General features: G+C 47.3%; 1 pseudogene; it reads left to right on the top strand.

The window, feature by feature from the left end:
• The first annotated feature begins 6375 nt into the window (after window positions 1-6375).
• Window positions 6376-6670, top strand: LOC127493674 (signal peptidase complex subunit 1 pseudogene; annotated as a pseudogene).
• The last annotated feature ends 231 nt before the right edge of the window (window positions 6671-6901 follow it).

Raw genomic sequence — 6901 nt, 5'->3', positions numbered from 1 at the left:
AACCCAGACTAGACTAAGTTACTGGAATTAAGACTTATTCTATGCATCTGCTCTCCCACAATATGGCGCTGGGAGAGGAGAAAACAGCTTCTACGCAGCTGCCTCTTGCCAACTTGAGTGATGACCTCCAGGAGCTGATCCTGCTCCTGATTGGAGGAGAGCAGCGTACTCGGCGTGTGGGCAGCCGAGTTGGGATTGGCGGAGGAGGACTATAAAGGAGGAGAGAGACAACATGCACCAGGAACATCTAAGGGGAACATCTGAGGAACATCTGAGCAGCCCCCGAGAGAGCCGGCCGGCGGTGTGCCGCTCCCCTGCGGAAGTGGGGAAAGTGGCCAGGGGGAACCGCCCTTCCACGGAGGTGGAAGAGACAGTAGCCAACCCGGGAAGAACCAGCAGCAAACCCAGGGAGGGCCGAGCAGACAAAAGAACAGCGCAGGGTCCTGTGTCGTTCCTCCACGAAGAGGGGGAGCGACATAATGGTGCCGTGACTCGGATATGAAGCCTAGGCAGGGCTTAGTGTCATTCCTCCATGAAGAGGGGGAGCGACACCTGGCATCATGAGCCAGAAGAGACAAATAATAGGTAGTTTTCTAAACTCTCAAATGGTGGCATAGGCTATGATAGTAAAAGATGGTAAAAGGCTGGGGAGGGCTAGAGGAAGCTGCTACTTGGAGCTGGTGATAGAGAAAGTCCTCACTGCTAAGAGACTTCATGAAGTGAGAGAGCTGCCAATACATGGGAGTGGGAGCAGAGGCAGGACCGCGGCCAAGGGAAGACTCAGTGCCGCGGTCAATTCCTTTAGTTCATTCACTCATCAAACTTCTAAGTGCTTACCACCACTATGGCAGACATTCTCTTATAGAGTTGGTACCATATATGTGAGTAAAACCCAGACAGCAATTCCAGCAGTCCACTGTCCAACAGAGGAGAGAGACATGCAAACTGATACATGTGATGAGAAGTAAGAAATCAGAGGTAACACAAAAGCCAGAAAGTTGCAGGTTGGAGAAGAGCTAAGGAAGATGGTGGTGCACGTCCACACCCTCCACGTAGCCCACAGCGTTCCTCTAGTTTACCATACGTTTCCTCTGCCATTTTCTCCCTAACTCTGCCCTGAGATTGCACTCTCTCCACTTTTTAAAAACTATCTTCCCTTAGACTAGAGCAGTAAACTAGAAGTAAAATTGACACTTTGAGAAGCAATGATTTGAATAGCCCTTGTCTCAACTGTTGAGGGACAGTTTTTTTCTCCATACTATTTGTTAAACTCTTTACTTAAAATAGAATTAATCATATGTGTATAAAGTTAATTGAAAATTGGTCTTAGTAAAAAATAAGAATGGAAATAGGAGAGGGAGGAGGAAGAGGGGTGGGAGAGTGGGTGGGAGGGCAGGTAAGGTGGGAAGAATCACCATGCTCCTAAAGTTGTAATTATGAAATATGAAGTATGTAGTCCTTTAAAAAAAAGAGCTAAGGAAGATGTTATATAAATAGTGACTTGAGAATCTAAATAGAAGTTAGGAAAACCAGGTATAAGATAAGGACACTGTACATACTATCTCTTACTATATAATAAAATATCCCATGATTGTGCTTGAAATCACATTTCATTACTTATTTTTTAAAGATTTTTATTTATTTATTTGACAGGTAGAGTTAAGGACAATGAGAGGGAGAGACAGAGAGAAACATCTTCCATCCACTGGTTCACTCTTCAAATGGCTGCAATAGCTGGAGCTGGGCTGATCCAAAGGCAGGAGCCAGGAGCTTCCTCCAGGTCTCCCATGTGGGTACAGGGGGCCAAGCACCTGGGCCATCTTCCACTGCTTTCTCTGGCAATAGCAGAGAGCTGGATCAGAAGAGGAGCAGCCAGGACTAGAACCGGCACACATGCGAGATCTGGTGCTGCAGGTGGAGGATTAACCTACTGTGCCACAGCACTGCCCCTCATTATTGCTTATGATTCTAAGTGGTAGGGCTTTGCTGGACAGTTCTTTTGGTGTATGTGGTATGGTCACTCATGTGGTTGCATTCGGTTAATAATCTGGTGTAGGCTGAATACCCAAGATGATTTCATGTCTGTGCATGGTGCCCCACTGGGGTGGTTGGAATATTTGGGGCTCACTGGACCTCTCTGTCTCTCCACAAGGTCTCTCATTTAGTCTACCTGAACTTAATATGGTAGCTGGATCCCAAGACAGCATAGCCTCTTAAGGATTGGTCAAACCAATCCAAAAGGTAGCCCAAATTCAAGGTAGGGGCTTGGGGGGGTGGGGCATGGAACAGTGTGGACCTATTTGTCAAGGACTGGAAGGAATTTTTGAAGGCCATAGTTTTTACAATTGATGGCCAGTGCTAACAATATAATAGAGCAAGCTTGCGGTGTGTGCTCCCGCGCAAATTTTCCTCCATGATGTGAGCTCCTGTAGGAATCACTAATTGAGTTCACATAGTCACCTGATGAGCCCAGTTTCTTTCTCAAGCAATGGGACCCGTTTGCCATCCCGATCATAAAGGAACATAGCAACCACCCAAACCGTATGTGAGGTTGTGAGGTATGCTTGGATGACTCTATAGCTCCCGTGTCTGCAGATGAACAGGGATGGGGGAAAGTGGTGGGGCTGCAGACGATGCTTTTTGTCTTATGACGATGATAAGTAGTCAATTTTAAATGCCTGAGGGATGTCAAAATGTAAAAATAATTTTACTGCCAGATGAAGATAGAAACAAGAAAGCCAGAGCACGTGAGCAGGGGTTGGGTGAAGAGCAAACATGTTAGTCTGGAGACAGAGGAATTTGGAGGGGCCCAGGAAAGGGAGCCAGAGACACAGGCATGTCAAGGGGTTCTGGAGCAAACAATTTTGATCTGAACTCAGGAAATTGTGCTTGATTTCCAGCCAGAATGAGCTCGGCACCCCCAAGCAGTGAGGCTTGGGGAAATAAGGTTAGCCGGGCCTGGAGGTGGGACAGGTTGGAGTGTAAAGGCAGCCTCAGGTGTGCAGCTCTGCCCGCTGAATTCAGTGCTTGCACCTGACCTGCTTCTGTGGGGCTTGAATCCCCAAATGTACCACAATGTGTTCAACTCTGTCTTGTGTTCTCTACTACCCAGAGCGTTGGATTTCAGGCACCCATCATTGTAAAAAAAAAAAAAAATTACAGAACAGTTAGGACTGAGCTCAGACAGGACAGATGCAAACTAGAAGGAACCCGTGTGATTGCCTTTGGTGGTGGCGGCGGCAGGGGAATTAACTGGGCTCCACAGCAAAGAGCTAAGGATTTCCTGAGAGGTCACACACACACACACCAGGCAGTGCCTGATATTTGAATGCTAGATTTTAACCCTGACCCTTCAGCAAAGCAAAATCCTGATACAGAGACACCGTGTGAGATGTGAGACAACAATGTCTTTCCCTTCCCCCAGGCAGTAGCGATGTGTGTGTGTGTGGGTGGGTGGGAACCTGCTGGACCCGGAGTCAGGAGGGGAATTACCTGATTGTATCTGTAGTGCACAGTGGATTCCAGGGTCATCGACTTGGACTTGAAGCCAGCCCCTGCTATTTCCTGGCTGGACAACTGGCATGCCTTGGAAAAGTTTGTAAAGTGATGACAAGAAGCTAAACATCTTCAAAGTATCCTGGGTAGTGAGTAATGTCCTCTCACATAGGCCCTGGTCGTTTTATTCATGTTTGTCAGCCAAGCACCTTCCGATGAGTGAATTTCATTCTCAGCCGAAGATTTTGAATTCCGCCACAACTTGGTGTAGCGGCTAAGTGTTCTGGACTCCCTCCCCACCAGGTAGAGAGAGTTCCTTTCGTGTTGCGGTTTCAAATCCGCCTATCTCTGTGGCCAGATCGCTGTAGGCTCTGGAATTCAGGAAAGAAACTTGCCCAGATAGAATAGAGAATTGTGTTTCCTGACATCCCAACCACCATCTGGGGCTTCTTTTACGTCAATGGTCGTATTGTAGATCATATTGTACCCTGTTAGAACATTCACTGTCCACTCTTTCTCAGGGCACTTCAAGGCCCTCCCCAGAAACCTAGGAATCCCAAGGAGGGTGGTGGATTAGGAGTGGGACTGAAACACCTCAGTTCATCATACAGAGTCCTTCCCTGGTGTGGCCTTTGCAAGGGTTTTCTATTGAGAGGGTTCTTCTTTTATCTTAGGATAAGGACAGTGTTGCTTAAGTCCAAAATATTTCCGCATTGCTATCTGCCTGAGTGTTGTGTGGTCTCTCTGGTGGGAGAATCTCAAGGCTTAGTTCAGATCCTCATCTAATCATTTTAGAAACACTCTCTGAAGTCCACTGAGTTCCAGTCTTGTGGCCGATCACTGTGTTCCAGGGGCAGGGTGGACCTGGGAGGTGATCCCCGGCCAGCACAGCCTGAAGGTCTTTTCCAAGCCAGGCACTGCTAGATGGTGAGGATGCGGGCAGGTCTCAGCCCTGCAGGTGGTCCCCGCCTAGTGAAGGGCTCCCCCGTGAGCAAGAGCCTTTCTTGCTCTTGTTCTCCAGAGGCTGGTAGCCTGCATGCACTGTACTGGTTTACTGTCTGTGACATGGGATGAATCATGTTCCACAATCACTCAGCACCTCCTCTGCCATATTTAGTCAAGGCAATACTAGGGGTCAAAAAACGACTGCCCCCCGCCCCCACCCCTGGTTCATGGATAAGAAACAAACAGAATAGAAGTTCATGTCTTGCTCCTGTCAAGCCCACGTATGTTTCTGTCTACTAGACTAGTGTTCTCCAGGCAAGGCTACAGGAGCCTGGAGTTTGAAGGACACGCTGCTTTCCAGCAGGTGCTGGACAAAGTGGAGAAGACACACACACTTCATAACTGCTCTGGTCCCAAAGGGACATGCTTAGCTTCTGTTCGTGTTCCACTGGTGAGAACAAATCTCAGGGTCATACCAAGCTGCAAGGAAAGAGGGCACCCCTGGCTTGACATCACTCTCCAGACTTCTCTCTCCACTCTGGAAAGGGACATGAACCTCAGTGGGACAGCTGACTGTCTCTCATGTCTGCCTTCTGTTGGCATGCTAAAACACTTTTCTTATCTGTGCACTGATTTGCCTGACTCCCTCCTTTTTGTATCTTTGCTTCGCTCATCTACAGATTCTTCTTGATTTATGATGGGGTTATATCCTGATAAACCCATCATAAATTTAAAATACCATCAGTCATAAATGCATTTAATACACCTAATCTACTGAACAGAGTAGCTTAGCCTTGCCTACTGTAAATATGCTTAGAATGCTGACATTAGCCTATGGTTGGGAAAAATCATGTAACACAGAGTATTTTATAGGAAACTGTTGAATGTCTTGTGTAATTTATTGACTGCAGTAAGCTCTATAATAAGTACGGTTGTTTCCTCCATGATCAAAAGACTGGTTGGGAATTTTGACTCAATGTTTCTGTGCAGCCTCAGGAGAGAGACTATGGTATTGCACACTGCTAGCCCAGGAAATGATCAAAATTCAAAATTTAGAGGTGGACATTTAGCCCAACCATTAACACACCCACATCCCATATTAAAGATCCTGGATTTAAGTCCCAGCTCCAGCTCGTAACTCCAACTTTTTGTGATTGCTGACCCTAGGAGGCAGCAGGTGATGGTGCTAGTAATCAGGTTCCTGCCACCCATCTGGGAGACCTGGATTGAGTTCCTGACTCCTGGTTTCACCCTGGCTCAGCTCTGGCCACTGTGAGCATCTGGGGAGTAAATCAAATGGAAGCTGTCTGTCTGTCTGTGTCTAGGTGTTTCTCTAGCTGCCTTTCAAGTAGATGGATTTCTTTCTTTCTTTCTTTCTTTCTTTCTTTCTTTCTTTCTTTCTTTCTTTCTTCTCTTTTCTTTCTTCTTTTTCTTTTTTTGACAGGCAGAGTTAGACAGTGAGAGAGAGAGAGAGACAGAGAGAAAGGTCTTCCTTTTTCTGTTGGTTCACCCCCCAAGTGGCTGCTATGGCCAGCGCGATGCAGCCAGGGCGCTGCACTGATCCGAAGCTAGGAGCCAGGTGCTTCCTCCTGGTCTCCCATGTGGGTGCCGGGCCCAAGCACCTGGGCCATCCTCCACTGCACTCCCGGGGCCACAGCAGAGTGCTTGACTGGAAGAGGAGCAACTGGGACAGAATCCAGCACCCCAACGGGGACTAGAACTCGGGGTGCCGGCGCCACAGGTGGAGGATTAGCCTAGTGAGCCACGGCGCCGGCCAAATAGGTGGATTTCTAAAATCAAAGTGTGGCTTCAGCTTCCATGGTCTCAGCCATCACACACTGCAGTTGGGCAGGCGCTCCAGGCTGTGAGCGGTATCCTCCAGTCCCTGAGTGCTGGCCACCCCTTGCTCTGCCACCCACCTGTGGATGTCTGAGCATGCTACCCACACAGATGGATTACATGGGCCATAAGCTGGCTGAACAGATGTTTTGGGGAATTTTTCTTTTTTCTGCAATAGTTGGGTTTATCTATGGCTGAATGGTTCAGGTGGATTGTGTACAAAGTTATGGCTGGATTTGCCTTTTTTGTGTTTGCTGACACTTCCTCCATGGCTAATTTATCAGTGACATCCCCTCAAGTGGTTCCTGTTCAAGATTCATGCACAGGAGACAAGAAATCAGGAGACAAAACAATTAAGAGGAAAACTAAAAATAATTGGTGTTTCCATTAACAAAGCACCTGCTTTGTTTCTGAGATGAGCTACACTGCTTTCACAGCCAAAACCATCCATGCTCTTACAGCACCACCGTGTCTAGACTTAATTCCCTTTATATTTCATTTCCAACCTAGTTGAGGTTTGATTTATAAATATTTTAAGCGCTCTCTTCATCATCTTGCTGTGGAATGAAAAACAGAAAGCGCAAGTATGAGAAGTTTCAGGTATACACCGATAATCAATGCC

The sequence above is a fragment of the Oryctolagus cuniculus genome, chromosome 7 (assembly GCF_051225735.1).
Source record: "Oryctolagus cuniculus isolate XC-2025 breed Fujian yellow rabbit chromosome 7, ASM5122573v1, whole genome shotgun sequence".
Taxonomy (NCBI): Eukaryota; Metazoa; Chordata; class Mammalia; order Lagomorpha; family Leporidae; genus Oryctolagus; species Oryctolagus cuniculus.
The sequence above is the reverse complement of the archived record's forward strand: the minus strand, read 5'-3'. Positions and strand labels throughout refer to the sequence as shown.